General features: G+C 40.1%; 1 protein-coding gene across 1 annotated transcript in view; it reads left to right on the top strand.

The window, feature by feature from the left end:
- aspscr1 (ASPSCR1 tether for SLC2A4, UBX domain containing) overlaps positions 1 to 19,966 on the top strand; it is a 165,376-nt gene that overhangs the window by 41,414 nt on the left and 103,996 nt on the right. The gene's annotated exons all lie outside the window — the stretch shown is intronic.

Genomic DNA, 19,966 nt, shown 5'->3' with positions numbered 1-19,966 from the left:
GTCCCACTCTAAATTCTGGAGGGACCATCCACCTTTTACCAGCTTGGATTTTTGCATAGGTTCCTGCTGTCAGATACTTTTAAACTTCATTCCATTTCTGATGTTGCTCGTCAAGATATTCTGTCAGACTTTTAATGGAAGAGCTAGTAACATTGCACTGCAGCAAAAGAGATCTAAACCTCCAAGAAAACATTATAAAAGGGGGCATCCAAAATACTGAATTAGTGAATGTATTTCTTGAAAGGTCTGCCAGCGAAAGTAATTCAGCCCATTAGATTTGGTCTTCTAAAGTTACAGTACCCAAAAAACATAGCTTTAGTAAAATACGAGGGACAGTCAAAAAGTTCCCGGTATTATGATATAGCGGGAGAGTGAGAGATAAGATTACACACACATTGTTGTGTGTGTAACAGGTCTTGATTGGCTTCGGCGTGTAGTGTTGTTTTAATTACCGTTTGAGTTAGAGGTGTGCATAGTCATTCAGCACAATGTTGCAGTTAGAACAACGTGCTAAAATCAAGTTCATGTGCAAATTGGGAAAATCTGCTTCAGTACTGCAGTGCAGCTAGTGTATCTGAAGCTGAACATATACAGTAATCCCTCGCTATATCGCGCTTCGACTCTTGCGGCTTTACTCTCTCACGGTATTTTATATGTAAGCATATTTAAATATATATCGCAGATTTTTCACTAGTTCGTGGGTTTCAGTGGACAATGGGTCTTTTAATTTCTGGTACATGCTTCCTCAGTTGTTTTGCCCAGTTGATTTCATACAAGGGACCCTATTGGCAGATGGCTGAGAAGCTACCCAATCAGAGCACGTATTATGTATTAAATAAAACTCCTCAAATATATTGTGAGCAGGGGGGCTATTCGCACCCCTAGAGGATACGGACGCTCCTCAAAAAATGCTGAAAGACTACCTTCACATTGCTCCCTTCCTTGCTGGGCTTACTTGTTACTTTGTTGTGCGATATGCTTCCTGCACGGTGCTTTGCATACTTAAAAGCCCAAACAGCACCTATTGATTTTTGATTGTTTGCTTTTCTCTCTCTCTTGCTCTGACATTCTCTGCTCCTGACGGAGTGGGTGTGAGCAGGGGGGCTGTTTGCACCCCTAGAGGGTACGGACGCTCGTCTAAAAAAAATGCTTAAAGACTACCTTCACATTTCTCCCTTCCTTGCTGTACTTACTTGTGGCTACTTTGTCAAGCGATATGCTTCCTGCATGGTGCTTCACATACTTAAAAGCTCGAACAGCATCTATTGATTTTTGATTTGTTTGCTTCTCTCTCTCCTGACGTGCACTCCTTTGAAGAGGAAGATATATTTGCATTCTTTTAATTGTGAGATGGAACTGTCATCTCTGTTTTGTCATGGGGCATGTTTAAACTTTTGAAAAACAGACAAATGTTTGTTTGCAGTGTTTGAATAAAGTTCCTGTCTCTGTACAACCTCCTGTGTTTCTGTGCAAATCTGTGATCCAAGCGTGACAATATAAAAATAAACATATGGTTTTTACTTCGCGGATTTTCACCTTTCGTGGGGGGTTCTGGAACGCAATCCCCGCGATGGAGGAGGGATCACTGTACTTTAAGGTTGTGTTTACTAATATATGTAGTCACAATTTTAAACATATTTAAGAACAGACCATCTTGCTTGGTGAGCATTTCAGTCTTGTAGCAGACTTCAAATGCAAAAGATTTTGTGATCAATATACAAGGTACGATCCAAAAGTTCCCAGAATGCATTTATTGTGCAGCCAGAAGGGTTTGGTTATATCAATCGCCGCTAGATAGCAGTTCAAGTTGCCCTTGAGAGCTGTTATCATGCGTTTATAACGTCGGCGCAGTTGTTTTTCAAATTGCAGTTCTCGTTTAAACTTCGATTGTGTCTGTGAAGGGTTGTTCGTGAAAATGAGTGATTTGAAAGAGCAAAGAATGTGTGTTAAATTCTGTTTTAAACTGGGAAAAACAGCAAAAGAAAGCCATGAAATATTGCAACAAGCATTCTACAGGGATGTTCTAAGACGTTTGTGAAATCGAATTCGCCGAACACGTCCTCCGATGTGGGCTGACAAGTCATTTCTTTTGCATCACGACAATGCACCAGCTCACACATCTCTGATTGTACACGAATTTTTGGCTTCTACAAAGTTTACTGCCATTCCCCACCCTCCGTATTCCCCTGATTTAGCGCTGTCTGATATTGTTTTTTTATTTCCTAAGATGAAGCTCAAGGGACACAGATTTGAGACGGTGGAGGAGATCCAAGCGGTAACAACCGATGTCTGGAACACACTGACAAAAAACGACTTCCAGAGGTGCTTCGAAAGGTTGAAATCTCGCTGGGATTGGTATATGAACTCAGTGGGTGACTATTTTGAAGGAACTGTTCACCATTAATTGTCATTTGGTGTGTATGCTTTTAAATAAATGCATTCCGGGAACTTTTGGATCGCATCTCGTATATCACAAAAACAGGTGCTTATACTGCAACTAAAGTGATCACAAATGTAACAAAAAAAACTCTAATTTGGGACAATAAAGTGTAGTTGCCATAACCAGCTGGCACCACAGCTTTTTTTTTTTTTGGTGGATATGCAATCATATTATAGCTGCCATTATTTGAATATACCTTTACTGCCTTCACATCCTCGTCAACCACTTGTTGCACATACAGAATTAACTAGTCAGTAATATGTAGGCACCACTCCCATCATCATACTCAAGATAACATACCACTATGTTAACATAAGCTGCTTCATTGGTTAAGTGGCTATTTGAAAGGAATTTAGAGCCACAGAAGTAGAAAATAGCTTGGCCAAAGCACTTTTTTTGTGAAATGGGGAAAAAGGACGAGATGCACCTTTTTCCAAGTCCTAGTTAGACCATCTGAATGGTCCATTTTTTATAGGAGTCGGAGACCTTTGTTTCTTGATTTAAAGAGAATTGTCTGCATCTTAAAATCAGCAGCACCAAGGAACTGGTTATTGACTTTTGCTGCACCAAAGAGCTATTATGTCTGGTCACACTGTTCAGGGAGGAGTTTAGGTTATGTACTCCTTCAAGTACTTGGGGGTAGGGGTCCGTATCAATGAAAGTTTGGAATGGTCTTATAACACAGAAGAACTATATAAGAAAGGGCAGAGTAGGCTATTTTTTTTCTTAAGTGTCTGTGTTCCTTTAATGTGAATATTGACATCCGTGCATCTTTACAACTCTGTGGTTGTCAGAGCAGTTTTCTACACTGTGGTAACATCACTTCAGCAGAAGCCCACAGACCCAGTTAGGGTAAGCACTTTGGACTGCCTGGAGGTAGTAGTGAAGAAGAGAATTAAACAAAACTGATTTAAATTTTGAACAACATTACACATCCTCTTTCTGACACAGTATCACAGAGTACATTCAGCCAACAAATTGTTCAGAAGAAGTGTGTCAGGAAATGCTACTGGTTACTAATGCAACTGCATATTGCCTCACTGTGACTGCCAAGTCAGAAGTTTTTCTTTTTAAATTTTCTTCCTTTTTAGTCATTCTGGTAGTGTGTATGTTTAGACCATATTGTGTATGTGTATGCATGTATGCATGTTTAAAGAGCTTTTGTAAAAAGCTAAATTAGCCCCTGTCAACGACCGATGATCTACCTATCTCTGAGGAGTTGTGATGTGAAAAACACTACTGCCATTCACTGAATCCCAAGGGATCGAGGAAGATGAACTGGATTCAGATAATCTCTTACAGTATGTATGTTCATAACTGATAACGTTCTATGTAATTGTGACTGAGAGTAACAGATGTGCACAATGACTGATCCAGCACCGTACAGAATGTGTACACTAACATCTGTAATGATACGTTACTGGTTTTCTTTGCATTTATTGAATATTAGGAAATACTTTGGAAGTCTCTAGTTGAAATTTGATTAACTAACTTCTACATTAAAAGCCTTATCATGATTATTTTTGCCTGCGGAGTTGTTTACTTTTCTGTCTGGATAATCCTACTTCTGTTAAAGTAAAAGGTGTTAAATTCTTTATTCCTTTGGTGAAAGGATTAAAGTACACATCCTTTTCCTCCCTTCACCAAATTATACAGTAGTGAGTACTGGTGATAAACAGAGTTTAGAGGCTACCATTATGTGATACATTCTTAGACAAACCTTTCACACGCTAGCTGATCAGTTGTTAATGACAAAAGATAAAATCACAGAATTTTGTGAAGTTTAATGCTGTGTCTGGTGACTCTTTGACCAATGTAATTTATCCTAAAAATTCACAAGGTGAGCTTAGTGTGAGCATTGACAATGACGCATCTGAATGACCATCTAAATTGAGTGTTTTATTAGTCAACAGATCTGAAAATTGTGTTAGACTTTTGTGGCTTTGGGAATTCCTCTGGCTTAGAAAATACTTAAATAAAAATTTAAATAAATGGTGTATTATGACTGTTTTTTGTTTTAAAATTGCAGGAAAATTTAACTTTTCAAGAAGATCAACCATTAAAAGAAAAAAATAGGAAAAGCAAAAAAAAAAAAAAAATGTTCAGAACCATAAAAATGTTCATGATTGTCTAATAGAGAATGTCTCCAAATGAGACAACCTCAGTCTGGGACATGTCTCATGCCTGTGAAAAAACTTTTTGGGGCTTTAAAGACCCAAAAATAAAATTTGAGTGTAGTTTCAAACTAGAGAACACACAGGTAATTTATCAAAAAAAGTTCACATTATCAGGTTCAAAAAACACCCAACCTACACTTTTAAAACATTTTTACTTGACCACAAAGATGTCCAGAATTAATTTTACATTGAGCAGAAAGACTTCGGAAGTTGTAAACGTTTTTCACAATATAGGCAGGTCAGGAAAATAGTCCTTAGTTTTATTATGTTACTAGCAAAATACCCGCGCTTCGCAGCAGAGAAGTAGTGTGTTAAAGAGGTTATGTAAACATATATATATACATATATATACATATCTACATTTACACATATCTACATATACATATATATACATATATACATATATATATATAATACAGTGATCCCTCGCTATATCGCGCTTCGCCTTTCGCGGCTTCACTCCATCGCGGATTTTATATGTAAGCATATTTAAATATATATCGCGGATTTTTCGCTGCTTCGCGGGTTTCTGCGGACAATGGGTCTTTTAATTTCTGGCACATGCTTCCTCAGTTGGTTTGCCCAGTTGATTTCATACAAGGGACGCTATTGGCAGATGGCTGAGAAGCTACCCGGCTTACTTTCTCTCTCTCTCGCGCTGACGTAGGGGGGTGTGAGCAGGGGGGCTGTGTGCAGCTGCTTCCTGAAGGACATGCTGCACAGTGCTTCGCATACTTAAAAGCTCAAAGGCACGTATTGATTTTTGACTTTGTTTTTCTGTGGCTCTCTCTCTGTCTCTTCCTGCTCCTGACAGAGGGGGTGTGAGCTGCCGCCTTCAACAGCTTTGTACCGGCGGTACTTAAAAGCCAAAAAGCCCTATTGATTTTTTTTTTGACTGCTTGCTTTGCACTCCTTTGAAAAGGAAGATATGTTTGCATTCTTTTAATTGTGAGACAGAACTGTCATCTCTGTCTTGTCATGGAGCACAGTTTAAACTTTTGAAAAAGAGACAAATGTTTGTTTGCAGTGTTTCAATAACGTTCCTGTCTCTCTACAACCTCCTGTGTTTCTGCGCAAATCTGTGACCCAAGCATGACATTCTAAAAATAACCATATAAACATATGGTTTCTACTTCGCGGATTTTCCTATTTCGCGGGTGGCTCTGGAACGCAACCCCCGCGATGGAGGAGGGATTACTGTATATATATATATATATATATATATATATATATATATATATATATATATATATATATAATATAGCCAAATTCCCGCACTTCACAGCGGCGAAGCACTGCTTTTAAATTTTTATTAAGAAGAAAAGAAAACCTTTTTAAATTGAGGGAAAATATACCAATAACAATTTGTTAAGGATCTGTTTTTTTGTGAAGCTGCCTTTACACAGCCTTTCCGCTGTTTTATAAACGAACGCCATATAAGGCCGTCCTTTCTCCTTGCTTAGTGGTTCTGTATTGTTTTATTGTTCGTTTATGACGATTGTTATAGTTATTGTGTAGGTATTTGAGACTCACTTGTCTGTTCAGGTACCCATTTGCTTTATGTAATCCGCGGATTCTCTGCTATTTTTTGTTCGTTTATTACGATTATAGTTATTTATTGATTCCCTTCTTTAGCTGACTGCCTGCTCATATAAGGCGCTGTGCTGTTTTTTTGTGAAGCAGCCTTTACACAGCTTCTCCGCTGTTTTATAAACGAACGCCATATAAGGCCATCCTTTTTCCTTGCTTCGCCAAGGAAGCAGCCTTTTTATTTAATCCACGGATTCTCCGCTGTTTTATTGTTCGTTTATTACGATTGTTATAGTTCTCTTTGTATACCTCGTTGTCAGTTCAGCACTCCGGTTGTAATATGACCAAGCCGTGCAAGCTTACTGTTGAGAATGCAACATATAGTTGTACAGGAGAAAGCAATCTTGCCTCAAATCAATGGCAACCTTTTGTAGGTGTATGAACTTAATTTAAACTTTAGGTTTACACGGTGCTTTGTTTCCGAAGTACCTGCACTCATGAATATGTCTGCATGCGTCAGTCGCTTCATATTCTTTTCCTACATAATCAATTGTGTAATGTGTTTTTTGAACAGGTTTGATTCATCGAAGTGATCACTCGTGCTGCGTTCAGCCGCTCTCTTGTGTGATGTTGCGATGTCCACGGCTTTATTTAATGTTAGCTAAGACCCGGCACTTAAAAGTTTCTTGCTACAGCAATTTTAACTCTGTTACAAAGTGATTCAAAGTCTCGTTTATACCTCGTGTCTTCTCATTAAACATGTATGTCGTGAATATGGTATTGCAAACGGCAGCGTGAGCGTTTCTATAAAGTTAATTTAAACTTACGGTTTACACCATGCTTTGTTTCCGCAGTAGCTGCACTTATGAATATGCTTGTATGTACGTACTGCGTTCACAGTCCGTTCACGTGATTACATGGGAGGCGTGATGACGCGATACGCAACTCCGCCTCCCACGGCCATCGAGCTGCAGTCTATTACAGTATATGGACAAAAAAGAGGTTCCAGTTATGACCGTTACGCGTAGAATTTCGAAATGAAACCTGCCTAACTTTTGTAAGTAAGCTGTAAGGAATGAGCCTGCCAAATTTCAGCCTTCCACCTACACGGAAAGTTGGACAATTAGTGGTCAGTGAGTGAGTGAGTGAGTCAGTGAGGGCTTTGCCTTTTATTAGTATAGATTAGGGGGCTTCACCCCCTGCTTGCTTCACTCGCAATCCCCCTTGCTTGTGCTACATGCTAGTAACTTTGGGTCTCTGCCGCTTGCATATGTGGATTTCACTTTCACCAAACAACAAAACTTTTTTAATTCTCACGGATAGGCCTCTTCATTGGGAAGAAACACTACTTTTCCCTGATGGCAACACGAATTAGACGATCTACAAGTCTCTGACTTAAAGTTTAAAGCCAAACAATATCTACATACTTCTGTCATATCACTTATGTCCATATATTCGATCTGTTTTCGCTTTTACCTTTTCGTTAATATCGCTTTGAATTTTGATTGTGTTTGGAATTGCATCGTGACAACGCAATGTACAACTTTCTATGAGTGAATATCGTTTCTTTCTCTCTACACGAACTGTGTCTGACAATAGCATTCACACAAATGAGAAATGATTGAACTGTGTTCGCGGTTGTAAATGTTTTAGATGTGGGCTTGACTTTTCCAAATCTCTTTGCATAAAGTCTTGTCTCGTGGGGCTTGAAATTTTCTCTTGTGGTATTTCAATTTCACCAAACAAAAAATCTCTTAATTCTTGCGGATACGTCTCTTCATTGGGAAGAAGCACTGCTTTTCCCTGATGGCAACAAGAATTAGACGAACTACTAATCTCTTTTCACTGTTCCGTTATTTCACCGAGTAATAATTTCCATTTGTTTGTGCTATTGTGATCTTTACTATCATTTTTTTTTAGACTTTCGAATTTTTGTACTTCCATTATCTCTAACCTGCTCTGCATGTGTATCACGCCAACATTTTTGAATTCTTTACGACATTCTACTTTGTCATTTAGTCTTGGTCTTTTATTTCTGGCCCCGGGTGTGGTTAAATCTCTTGGCACAAAGTCTCGTCTCGCGGGACGTTAAAGTGTCTCTCTGAGAAAGTCACGTCTCGTCTCTCTTCCCAAGATTTTTTAATTATAATAGAGACAAATAACAAAATGCCCTGAGGGCCAATATAGTATCCATAGTTGAAACTCCTGTCAATGAATATTGTCCTTTAGGCTGATGCATCCCAAGACACTAATCCCTTCATCAGGGCCAGATAAACGGGGATCTAAATATGAACAGATCGGTTTCATTTTATTAAGGTGATACACCATTCAGAGAATGTAGTCATATTTTCAATAAAACCTTACCAATAGTTAAGGATTCTAATGCACTCTTAAGGCAAAGCGTCTACAGCTTTACTTGTAAAGTACCTCACCCCTATTACAGAGCAATAAATTGGTCAAGCTGATAAAGATCTAGAATGTCAGTAACAATATATCACTTAAATCAGAAGCTTCTTAAGATCTAGCATGAGGAATGTTGTATAATATTGTAGAATAAACAAACACACAAAAAATAAAGAGCATATAAAACACATGATAAACATGTGATCCCTCTTTGATCTACCTTCTAAAGTGATAGACAGTGAAAGACTAAATAATCAAAGAAAATCTAATTACAGTGGAACCTCGGGTCACAAATGTCTCAGACCACGTACAAATTGGATCGCAACCAAAAAGTTCGCCAAACTTTTGCATCTGTTCACGACTACACACTCGGGTGACAAACAAGCCAGTTTCCCTTCTGGTTCGTATGCGACGATGATTTCAGCACGTGTTCAGTCTCTCTCGAAAAGAGAGAGAGAGAGAGAGGTTAAAGAATGCACTGGGCTTGTTTTTAAAGAGACTGATTCGAGCATTGTTTTAACCTCGTTGTATTTAATGAAGACTTTTTTCTATTGGATTTTAACCTTCACTTCTGTTTACAGTGATCGGTTCATAGCGTGCATTGTTACAATGTTACTTTTCTTGGTTGTTTATTAAATTACGGATTTTCAAATGTTCATGTTTTTCCATGTGCTTAAAACTCATTTAAAAAAAAAAAAAAAAAAAAAAAAAGTTTACAGTGAGCGGTTTGTAAGGCTATAGCGTGAATCCTTGCAATGTTACTTTTCTCTGTTCAAGGTTTTCTCCGTGTTATTCAATGTTTTTACATTTAGTTTACTATTACGCTGTGCATTCTATGGTTTAATTTACTATTTTTGTGCTTAAAAATCTTTAAAAAAATTATATTTACATACAGTTCATACAGTCTGGAACGGATTAATTGTATTTACATACAATCCTATGGAGGAAATTACTTCGGGTTACGACCAGAGTTTTGGAACAAATTACGGTCGTGATCCGAGGTTCCACTGTATATTGAACCAGGTGTAATTATATTCAGATTTAAACTAAAAGGTAGCCAGGTCACTTATCTAAAAATTAATTTTTGTTCATAATAAGTACTATAGCTCACAAATACCCAACATCCGCTTTTTTCACTTCAGCACAAAGACATCCAACATTATTCCTAAATTGAATGTAGCCTTATATCGAATGCATGCCTGGAATTGCCGTTCACAAAATATGCCGTCCAAGTCTTATGATAACATCTCTGCATGTGTTGAAGCATATTTTTTCCAGCTGTGCCTGTGAGCAGTCTTGTTGAATGAGCTGAGCTTTAGCATTGCCATGCTCGGGTAATACTAAACACAATAAAACATGTTTATAATGCAAACTAGCTTAAGTAGTGTCAAGATAAAATTTGTGCATTTAGAGCTGAAGGAGGCAACATTTAACATGGGTTAATAAAATGGAATGACAAGAGAACATGTGCTTATATTTCAGTATTTACTGTACAGACTTTAAATTAGCTATGTTGAACACTCAGAAATCACTTGAAAGGCTCTAAGCTGTTCTGTAGCTGATTTAGAAAACCTTTCACAAGAGTAAGCATGAACTAAAATTTATCAGTGTGAAGTTAGGCTGTTCAAGCCGCAATCCTTTTAGCAGTGAATGCTCAGTATTGGTTGCCTCATATTTACCATGCATTTTCAGCTCACCTTTGTTCAGTTGGAATATGGAACAAGAGCAGAATACAACTGTATTACTGTCTTATGGAGCACTTGCTCCTCCCTCAAAAATATTAAAGGGAGAACAAGGTATATTGCATAGCAAATGGAGAGTTTCTGGAGTTGTTCCACTTTCTCCGTGACCTCTTTAGGGAAATCTCATGTCTATGTCTTACATGCCAGAAGAATTATATCATTTTTGCCTCAAGCTGTGACTACAATTAAAAGATGTATAATGAAAATGAAGTATGAAGGAAAAACCATTGAGGAATGGATAGGTTAAGGAATTCATCAACACACTGAAGTATAATTGCACACTTCAAGTCGGGACATTTGCCAGCTAGATGATACACAGAGAATAAGTAGACCTTCAGATGACTGAAAAAAGTAGTGATACAATGTGTGTATTAGATTGATCTGCATTACATCTGAGAAAATCTAGCTCCAGTGCTTTCCGAGTCACATAAGTTTCTAAGATGACCTTAATCAAGAGTGAAAAAAGCAGTGAAAGTAACACTCTAGAACTTAGAGAAAAAATGAAATCATTATAGGTGATGAAAAGGCAGCTCAGGAAGAGCAGAGATCATTTGATTCTTGTTTTTCTGTGTTCTGTCATGATTCATAACCTGATGACATTATCTATGGAGAGGATAATGGCAGAGCCGATCTTGCGAGAAATGCACTGTTGGACCCCGGAAACGGAGGAGAAACTTAGGGACTGCTTTGAATTTGTGGATTGGGATGTTTTCAAAGAGTCCTCTGAGAATCTGGACGAGTATGCCGCAGTTGTTACAGGCTTCATCAGGAAATGTGTGGATGACTGCATACCCACAAAGTCTTAACGCGTATTTCCCAACCAGAAGCCCTGGATGTGTGCTGAAGTATGCCGGCGGATCCGAGAGTGCAGCAGTGCATTTTCTCTCCGGAGATACACAGGCATACAAAAAGAGCAGGTATGATTTCCGAAAAGCCATTAAATACGCAAAACGGCCACAAACTGAACTCTGTTTAACAGCGCAGCAGACGTTCTTCGGACGTGGCAGGGTATCCAGCTGATCACCAACTACAAACTTCGGACACACACAGCCACAGTTAACGCCACTTCACTCCTGAACGAGTTGAACGTGTTTTTCGCTCGATTTGAGCTTGCTAACACAGACAGGCCTGTGCGAGCCCCAGCAGAGCCGCAAGACTCCAGCCCGAGGCTCTCCGAGGATGATGTAAGGAAGATTTTTTCCTGACTCGGCATCCGCAAAGCACCCGACCCAGATGGAGTCTCCGGTCACGTTTTAAAAACATGTTGCTACCAGCTAGTTGCTGTCTTTACGGATATTTTTAATACATCTCTGAGAGTTTCATCTGTCCCCACCTGCTTCAAGCTCGCAGCCATCACCCCTGTCCCAAAGAAAAATAAAGTAGACTGCCCTAATGAATACTGCCCAGTAGCACTTACTCTCATAGCCATGAAGTGCTTTGAGAGGCTGGTGCTAGAACACATCAAGGACATCATCCCTGACAGTCTGGGCACCCTCTAGTTTGCCTACCGTTGCAACAGGCCCACTGATGATGCCATCTCCATAACACTTCACACCACCCTGTCTCATCTGGAGAACAAGAACTGTTATTCCAGGGTGCTGTTTGTGGGCTACAGCTCTGTATTTAACAGACATTCCATCCCATATCATCACTAAACTCCTGGATCTGGGGCTTCGCTCTTCACTGTGCAACTGGGTACTGGACTTCCTCACTGGCAGACCTCAGCAAGTGTGTATTGGTGGAAAAACCTCCTCCATCATCACCATCAAAACTGGCACCCTGCAGGGCAGCGTGCTGAACCCCTGCTTTACTCTCTCTGCACACATGACTGCGTAGCTAAGTACAGCTCTAACAGCATCTTCAAGTTTGCTGACGATACCACTGTAATAGGTTTGATCTGCAAGGACGATAAGACGGCCTACATGGAGGAGGTCAGACTCCTGGCAGAATGGTGTCAGGACAACAACCTTACCCTCAACGTTGGCAAAACTAAGGACGTGATTGTGGATTTCTGCAAACAGGCAACAGAGCACAGCCCCATCTACATCGGAGATAAGGCTGTGGAGCAGGTCAGCAGCTTTAGGTTCCTCGGAGTCACCCTCACTGATGACCTTAAATGGTCAAGTCACACTGCAGCAATAGTCAAGAAAGCCCAGCAACGCCTCTACTTCCTCAGGAGACTGAGTAAGGCCTGGATGTCCCCCACAACCCTGTGCAGATTCTACAGGTGTACTGTGGAATCCATCCTGACAGGATGCATCACATCCTGGTACACCAACTGCTCAGTTCAGGACTGCAGAGCTCTGCAGCGGGTGGTGAATACAGCACAGCAGATCACAGGCACACAGCTCCCTGCGATCCATGACATCCACACTACATGCTGTCTCAGGAAAGTGAACCAAATCATGTGGGACCCCAGCCACCCTGCACTGTCCCTTTTCACCCTCCTCCCATCTGGGAAGCGACTAAAGTCCATTCGGACGCACATCTCCAGATTCAGGAACAGTTTCTACCCAACTGCAATCAGACTCATGAACTATCAGTAACCTTGTGTCACCTCCACTGCTACCTGCACATATACCTCTGCCACTGTCTGTTTTATTCCTAGGATTCTGGTTTTACCCATTTACTTATTTATATTCATTTATTTATTGTTTTTTTTTGTCTATGTTCACTGTCAGGGGGGGCACATGCAAGCAAGCATTTCATTGTACATGGTACTTGTACACATGACAATAAAGAATTGAATTGAAAATGTAAATAAAAACAGAAAGCAATGATTTGCAAATCTCAAACCCATATTTTATTCACAATAGAACATAGAAAACATATCCAATGTTGAAAATGAGACATTATACTATTTTGTGAAAGTTTATATCTCATTTTGAATTTGATGGCAGCAACATGTCTCAAAAGTTGGAAAGGGGGAAACAAAAGGCTGAAAAAGCAAGTAGTTCTAAAAAGAAACAGTTGGAGTATTTTGCATCCAATTAGGTGAATTGGCAGCAGGTCAGTGACATGATTGGGTATTAAAAGAGCATCTTACAGAGGCAGAGTCTCTTAGAAGTAAAGATGGACAGAGGTTCACCAATATGCAAAAAAAAAACTGCGTCTATAAATTGTGGAACAATTTAAGAATAATTTTCCTCAACGTAAAATTGCGAAGGCTTTGAATATCTCATCTACAGTACATAATATCATGAAAAGTTTCCAAGAATATGGAGAAATCTCCTTGTGCTAGGTACAAGACTGAAAATCAGTATTGGATACCTCTTATTTTCAGGCACCTAAGGCAGCAATGCATTAAAAACAAGCCTGATTCTGTCATGGAAATCACTGCATGGGAGCGGGAACACTTCCAGAAATCATTGCCTGTGAAAACATTTATCCGTGCCATCCACAAATGCAGGTTAAAGTTTTATCATGCAAAGAAGAAGCCATATGTGAACATGATCCAGAAATGCCACTGTCATCTCTGGGCCAAAGCTCATTTAAAATGTACTGAGGCTAAGTGGAAAAATGTTCTGTGGTCAGACGAATCAAAATTTTAAATTCTTTCTGGAAAACCTAGGCTCCGCATCCTCTAGAGTCTAGACTAAAGAGAAGAGGGACCATCCGACTTGTTATTAGTGCTTAGTTCAGAAGCCTCCATCTCCCATGTTATGTGGGTGCATTAATGCTCATGCAACTGGTAGCTTGCACATCTGGAAATACACCATCAATACTGAAAGGTATATACAGGTTTTAGAGCAACATATGATCCCATCCAGGTAACGTCTTTTTCAGGTGTAGAGATTGCATATTTCAGCAAGGCAATACTAAACTGCATCATTTACAACAGCATGGGTTCATACTAGACTAGTCTCTGTACTGAACTGCAGGCCAGACCTATCATCAATAGAAAACATTTGACACATCATGAAACAAAAAATACGACAAAGATGACCCAGGACTGTTGAGCAGTAAGATTCCAATGTCAGACAAGAATGGGACAACATTCCTCTCCCAAAAGTCCAGCAAATGGTCTTCTCAGGTCCCAGACGTTTATGGACTTTTGGGATATTACACAGTGTTCAACTTTGCCCTGTCCCAACTTTTTTGAGACGTGTTGCTGCCATCAAATTTAGAAGGACCTTATTCTTTTCTCAAAATGATATATTTTCTATGTTTTAAACATTTTATATGTTTTCTGTGTTCTATTGTGAATAAAGTATAGGTTTATGAGATTTGCAAATCATTCCATTCTGTTTTTATTTACCTTTTACTCCGCATCCCATCTTTTTTGGAACTGGGGTTGTACTATTTCCTGTTTAGATGAGCTGTACTCTGCATTCTGTTCTCTTTTTCTTACTCTTTATGATTTGATATAAAATACAGTGGGGAAGATAAGTATTGAATGCGTCAATGTTTTTCTCAGTAAATATATTTCTAATGGGGTATTGACATGACATTTTCACCAGATGTCGGTAACAACCCAAGTAATCCACACATACAAAGAAATCAAAACAAATCCATATTACTAAATGAGAATGGTAAAACGGATATGGATGCAGGGACCTGCCTGCCCGTGGACGCAAAAGACGTACTGCGCAGGCGCCAGCGCCATGCCCCCCCTCCAACCAACAGAAAATAAGAAATGAGGAAGCTAAAGAAAAAAGGAGTCAGACGCAAGCGCAAACCCATGGCACACAAAAAAGAGGATTCAGGCCCCCCCCCCTCCAACCAACGGATCCAACCAACAGAAAATAAGAAATGAGGACGCTAAAGAAAAAAGGAGTCAGACGCAAGCTTCCAAAAACCCCCCCCCCCCCCCCCCCCCCGCACCAGAGCAAAACGGGACAGACTATGAACCGTCAAAGTAGGAAACAAAGTAAAACGTCATAAAGAGGTTAAAGAACAGAAACAAACACACATAGAGAGCAGATTACAAAACAAAGCCCCCCTCCCCACAGTAAAACGAGAGACACTACGAACGGTCTGACATGCCGCAAGCAAGATAAAGCGAGGTCAGAAATAAAACCCAGAATAGAAAGCAAACTAAAACTTCATAGAGGGATTAAAGAACGGGGACGAAGACATGGAGAGCGGGTTACAGATGATGAAACCTGGAATGCAGCAGCTACAAAAAAACCTAGGCACTAAACACATGCACACCGACATACAGAATATAAAGGTAGAACCACCGACAGTTAAACGTCCACACCACACAGTGGATACGGACCCTGAAGGTTCAGGCGCCTACATCGGCCTTCACAAAGCCCAGTAAAGTACAAAAGGCAAATGCTCCTACACAGCATGGTAAGAACCGACATAATACGGAATGCGCAGGCGTGGCCGCCATATTGTGGGTGGCACTACTGCGTAGATCTAATGAACGTGAACTCCTACAACGCGCGTCTCAAACTGCATAAGCAAAGCAGACACGGGTTCAACACGCCACACCTCCAGTTACCGAGATGCAAACACGCGCCTGCCTGGATATAATTAATTAACAGTGGAGAGCCCCGGAGTGACACGGGCAAGCTCTCCGTATTAAACGTGCGTCATCCTCACACGTGGCTACCCAGCGGGCACGGGTTCAAAACGCCGGGGGTAGGTGAGCGAAGTGAGCAGGGGGCGGAGCCCCCTTTTAAGTCCATAAATTAAGTTGTATAATAAAGTGGAATTACACAGAATAAGTATTGAACATGCTTACTGAAATTTATTTAATATATAGTAGAAAAGCCTTTTTTGGTAATGACAGCTTCAAGACACCTCCTGTATGGAGAAACTAGTCGCATGCATTGCTCAGGTGTGATTTTTGACCCATTCTTCTACACAAACTGTCTTCAAATCTTGAAGGTTCCGGGGGCCTCTTCTATTAACTTTGATCTTCAGTTCTTTCCATAGGTTTTCAATTGGATTCAAGTAGGGTGATTGGCTTGGGCCATTTCTAGCAGCTTTGTTTTCTTTCTCTGAAACCAATTAAGAGTTTCTTTGGTTGTGTGTTTAGGATCATCGTCTTGCTGAAATGTCCACCCTTGTTTAATTTTCAGTATCCTTGTAGATGGCAGCAGGTTCTTATCAAGAATGTCCTGGTACATTTCTCTATTCACCCTTCCTTCAATTATATGAAGTCTGCCAGTACCTTATGCTGAAAAACAACATGTTGGTGTGGTGTTTTTGGCGTGATGTGTAGTGTCATTTCTCCTCCAAACATGGTGTGTGCAGTGGCATCCAAAGAGTTTTGGTCTCATCTGACCAGACTATATTCTCCCATTATTTCATTGGCTTGTTCAAATGTTGTGCAGCAAATTTTAAACGAGCTTTCACTTGATTTTTCTTCAGCAGTGGAGTCTTGCACGGTGAGAATGCATAGAAGCCATGGCCTTTGAGTACATTACTTATTGTTTTCTTTGAAACAACTGTACCTGCTAATTCCAGGTCTTTCTGAAGCACTCCACAAGTGGTCCTTGACAGATAGACAACTCTTTTGATTATTATTTTGAATCCTCTTGTTAGAAATCTTGTGAGGAGCACCTGGTCGTGGCTGGTTTATGGTGAAATGATGTTCTTTCTACTTCCGGATTATGGCCCTAACGATGCTCACTGGAACATTCAGAAGTTTAGAAATACATCTGTAACCACAGCCATCAGTATGTTTTGCAATAATAAGGTTGTGAAGATCTTGAGAGAGCTCTTTGCTTTTTTCTCATCATGAGATGCTTCTTGTGTGACACCTTGGTAATGAGAAACCTTTTTACAGGCTATCAATTAGGACTAAACCAGCTGATATTAATTTGCACTGATAGGGGGCATGATTGCTTTGTAAATACTGACTAATTTCAGCTGATTTCTTGGCTTTTCATGCCTTTTTGGACCGCCTTTTCTTAATGTGTTCAGTACTTTTCCCTTGTGTCATTCCACTTTATTACACATAACATATAGACTTATTTGTTTTGATTTCTTTGTATGTGTTGATTACTTGGGTTGTTACTGACATCTGGTGAAAATTTCATGTCACTAGCCCCATTAGCAATACATTTACTGAGAAAAACGACACGTTCAATACATATTTTCCCCGCTTTACATGCAAATTAATGCTGGGTTGTTAACCACACTTGTATACATACACTTTAACATATACTTCAGAATGGGGTGGACAATTTTGTGGAGAAATGTGATGTCCCTTAAGAGGTCAGACTGCAAATTGCCACTACACTCTGGTTCAAAAAATAGAAACAGTAAAGGTGTAGTACAGTGTACCAGCCTAATTCAAGCTCTGTGTACAACACAAGCCAGGAGTAATGGTAAGTGATAATGATTTGGTAAATTTTATATGCTTGCTCAGCTCAGCAAAGGAGTCTGTTATGTTCAGAACATAGAGGAGGTGGACGTTGCAGTGCTTTTTAGTAGGCCGCTACTGGCACCTATTTCAATTTCTACTTGGAGTATTGGCAACATTTCTTAGCGTACCAGTAATCACCCTCTGTGACCCCACCCATCTTTTATTGTATCTTATTTTATTGGGGTGGTTGAGGTTTCATGGGACACACACTCCCAACCCCCAGATAGTTCCTCGATCGAATGTTAGTGTATGATAGCGCTTTGACCCATCCCCAACAATTGACTTATATATTGTGTAAAAATAATAATGAAAAGTGAGGAGGAGCAAATTGTCGCTTAAACGGAGTATCACCAGTAATTTGGTTCCACGTCAAGTACAGAGAATTTGTATATAATAACATAATGTGAACTATTTTATTTTCTGTACAATGCTTAAAAGCTTTAATTTATCGCACAGCCCATGTTAATGTCTGGCCTGTAGAAATCAGTGCGGTATGTAATAAGTTAGTGCAAAACACAATTTTGTGTATATTGCTTTTGATCTAAATCTTTCCTCTGAAATATTTAATGGTAGAAGATTACAGATCAAAGGGGTACATATAATTCTGATTCAAGCTAATTTTTTAACAAGATGTGCTACAGGATGAAATTACAGTTAGAACTCAAATTCTCATTATTCTTACTAATTATCTGTTTGAATTCAAAATATTTTCCAATAAAATTTGTGTTTTCCAATGACCATAAACAAAGTTCAAGGTCAGTCACTAGGAAAATCAAGAATTGATCTATATAGTTAGGATTTAATATATCCCACTTTATGTTCTGCAGTGTCTTTTACATTCTCAGATTTTAAAGGTGTAGGTAAAAATCAAATCCTTTGTGCTCACCCTGTAACATCTCTCAACTGTATTTCAAACAAGATGAGAACTTAAGATGAGCCAATTCTTAGATCAGCAGCATCTCTTAAAATTAATTTAAAAATGATTTACAAAATTTATAGTAACAGGTCTGCTCAGGTTGGGGAGCATGCAGTGGTACAGCACGTTGCCACACCCACAACACAATTAAACAGCTCAGGATCCCTGTTGGCAACCCCCCAGATAGACATGCAGCCCAGTCCCACCCCCCCGAAAATGATTCATCTGTCTGCTGCAGCCAGGTGTCACGTAGGTGTACCCTTGGCCTGGTCCAGCTGTTCAGGTCGTGAAAAAATGATGATCCTGTGAGGCGGATCACCTTCTAGGAATCTTGCCACATGGCCATAGTTTGATGTTCCCTCACAATGCAGGTAATGTGCCTCATTTAGGACTCTGTGAGCAACTGCTCATTTGACACAGTCAAACCAGTACTACCCAAGGATTCTCCAAAGAGACACAGTACTGAAGGAGTACTGTCTTCGTCTCCGGTCACTGGACAGCATCCATGTCTCACAACCATGCAAACCAGGAAGCACCAGGACTCTAAAAACTTGGACCTTCATCCTTTTGCCAAGATATCAGGAGCACAACACACCTCTGAACACCTCTCAACACACACACACACAAGTGATCCTCATGATCCCCTCTGTTCTTCCAATCCATCTACTGACTTCATAGGAAGAGTCACCAGAGATAGCAATGTTGCTGTCGAGGTAAGTAAACCTCTTGACGAGGTTTACATTCTCTCCACACACACAAAACACTGCTGATGGCTGTGCCCAAGAGATCATTAAAGGCATGGATCTTGAATTTTATCCAAGACATTTGCAAGCTTAGACACTTCTTGCTCTCTCAAGAGCCCCAATCAGAGCCTCCATTGACTCCAGGAAGATCACAGCATCATTGGCAAAGTCAAGGTCAGTGAATCTCTCTTCACCAGCAGATGTCCCACAGCTGCTGGACCCCATGACCCTGCCTAACACCCAGGCCCTGCAAGGATTGAACAGAATAGTAGCATGAACACACCCCTGATGGACCCTAGAAGCAACTGGGAAAAACACAGAGGGTCTGCCTCCATTCTGCATAGCATTCTCAGTATCAGTGTACAGGTCAGCCATGATATTCAGCAACTTCAGGTGGATCCCACAAAGTCTCAGGATGTCCCACAGGGCAACCCGATCAACTGAGTTGAATGCTTTACAAAAATCAATAAAGGCTGCAAAGAAACTGCTGATATTTGCGTTTGCACTTAGTAAGAACCTCAGTGCCAGGATATGGTCAATGGTAGACTTATTAGGCATAAAACCAGACTGCTGTGGTTGTTGGTAGGTGAACAAGTGATCAGGGATGCTATTGAGGATGACATTAGCTAGGATCTTACCCGGCACATTGAGAAGTACCATCCCCTTATAGTTGCCGCATTCCACGTGA

This window comes from Erpetoichthys calabaricus, chromosome 14, assembly GCF_900747795.2.
Source record: "Erpetoichthys calabaricus chromosome 14, fErpCal1.3, whole genome shotgun sequence".
NCBI classification, from domain to species: Eukaryota; Metazoa; Chordata; class Cladistia; order Polypteriformes; family Polypteridae; genus Erpetoichthys; species Erpetoichthys calabaricus.
This window is presented reverse-complemented; position numbering and strand designations above follow the sequence as displayed.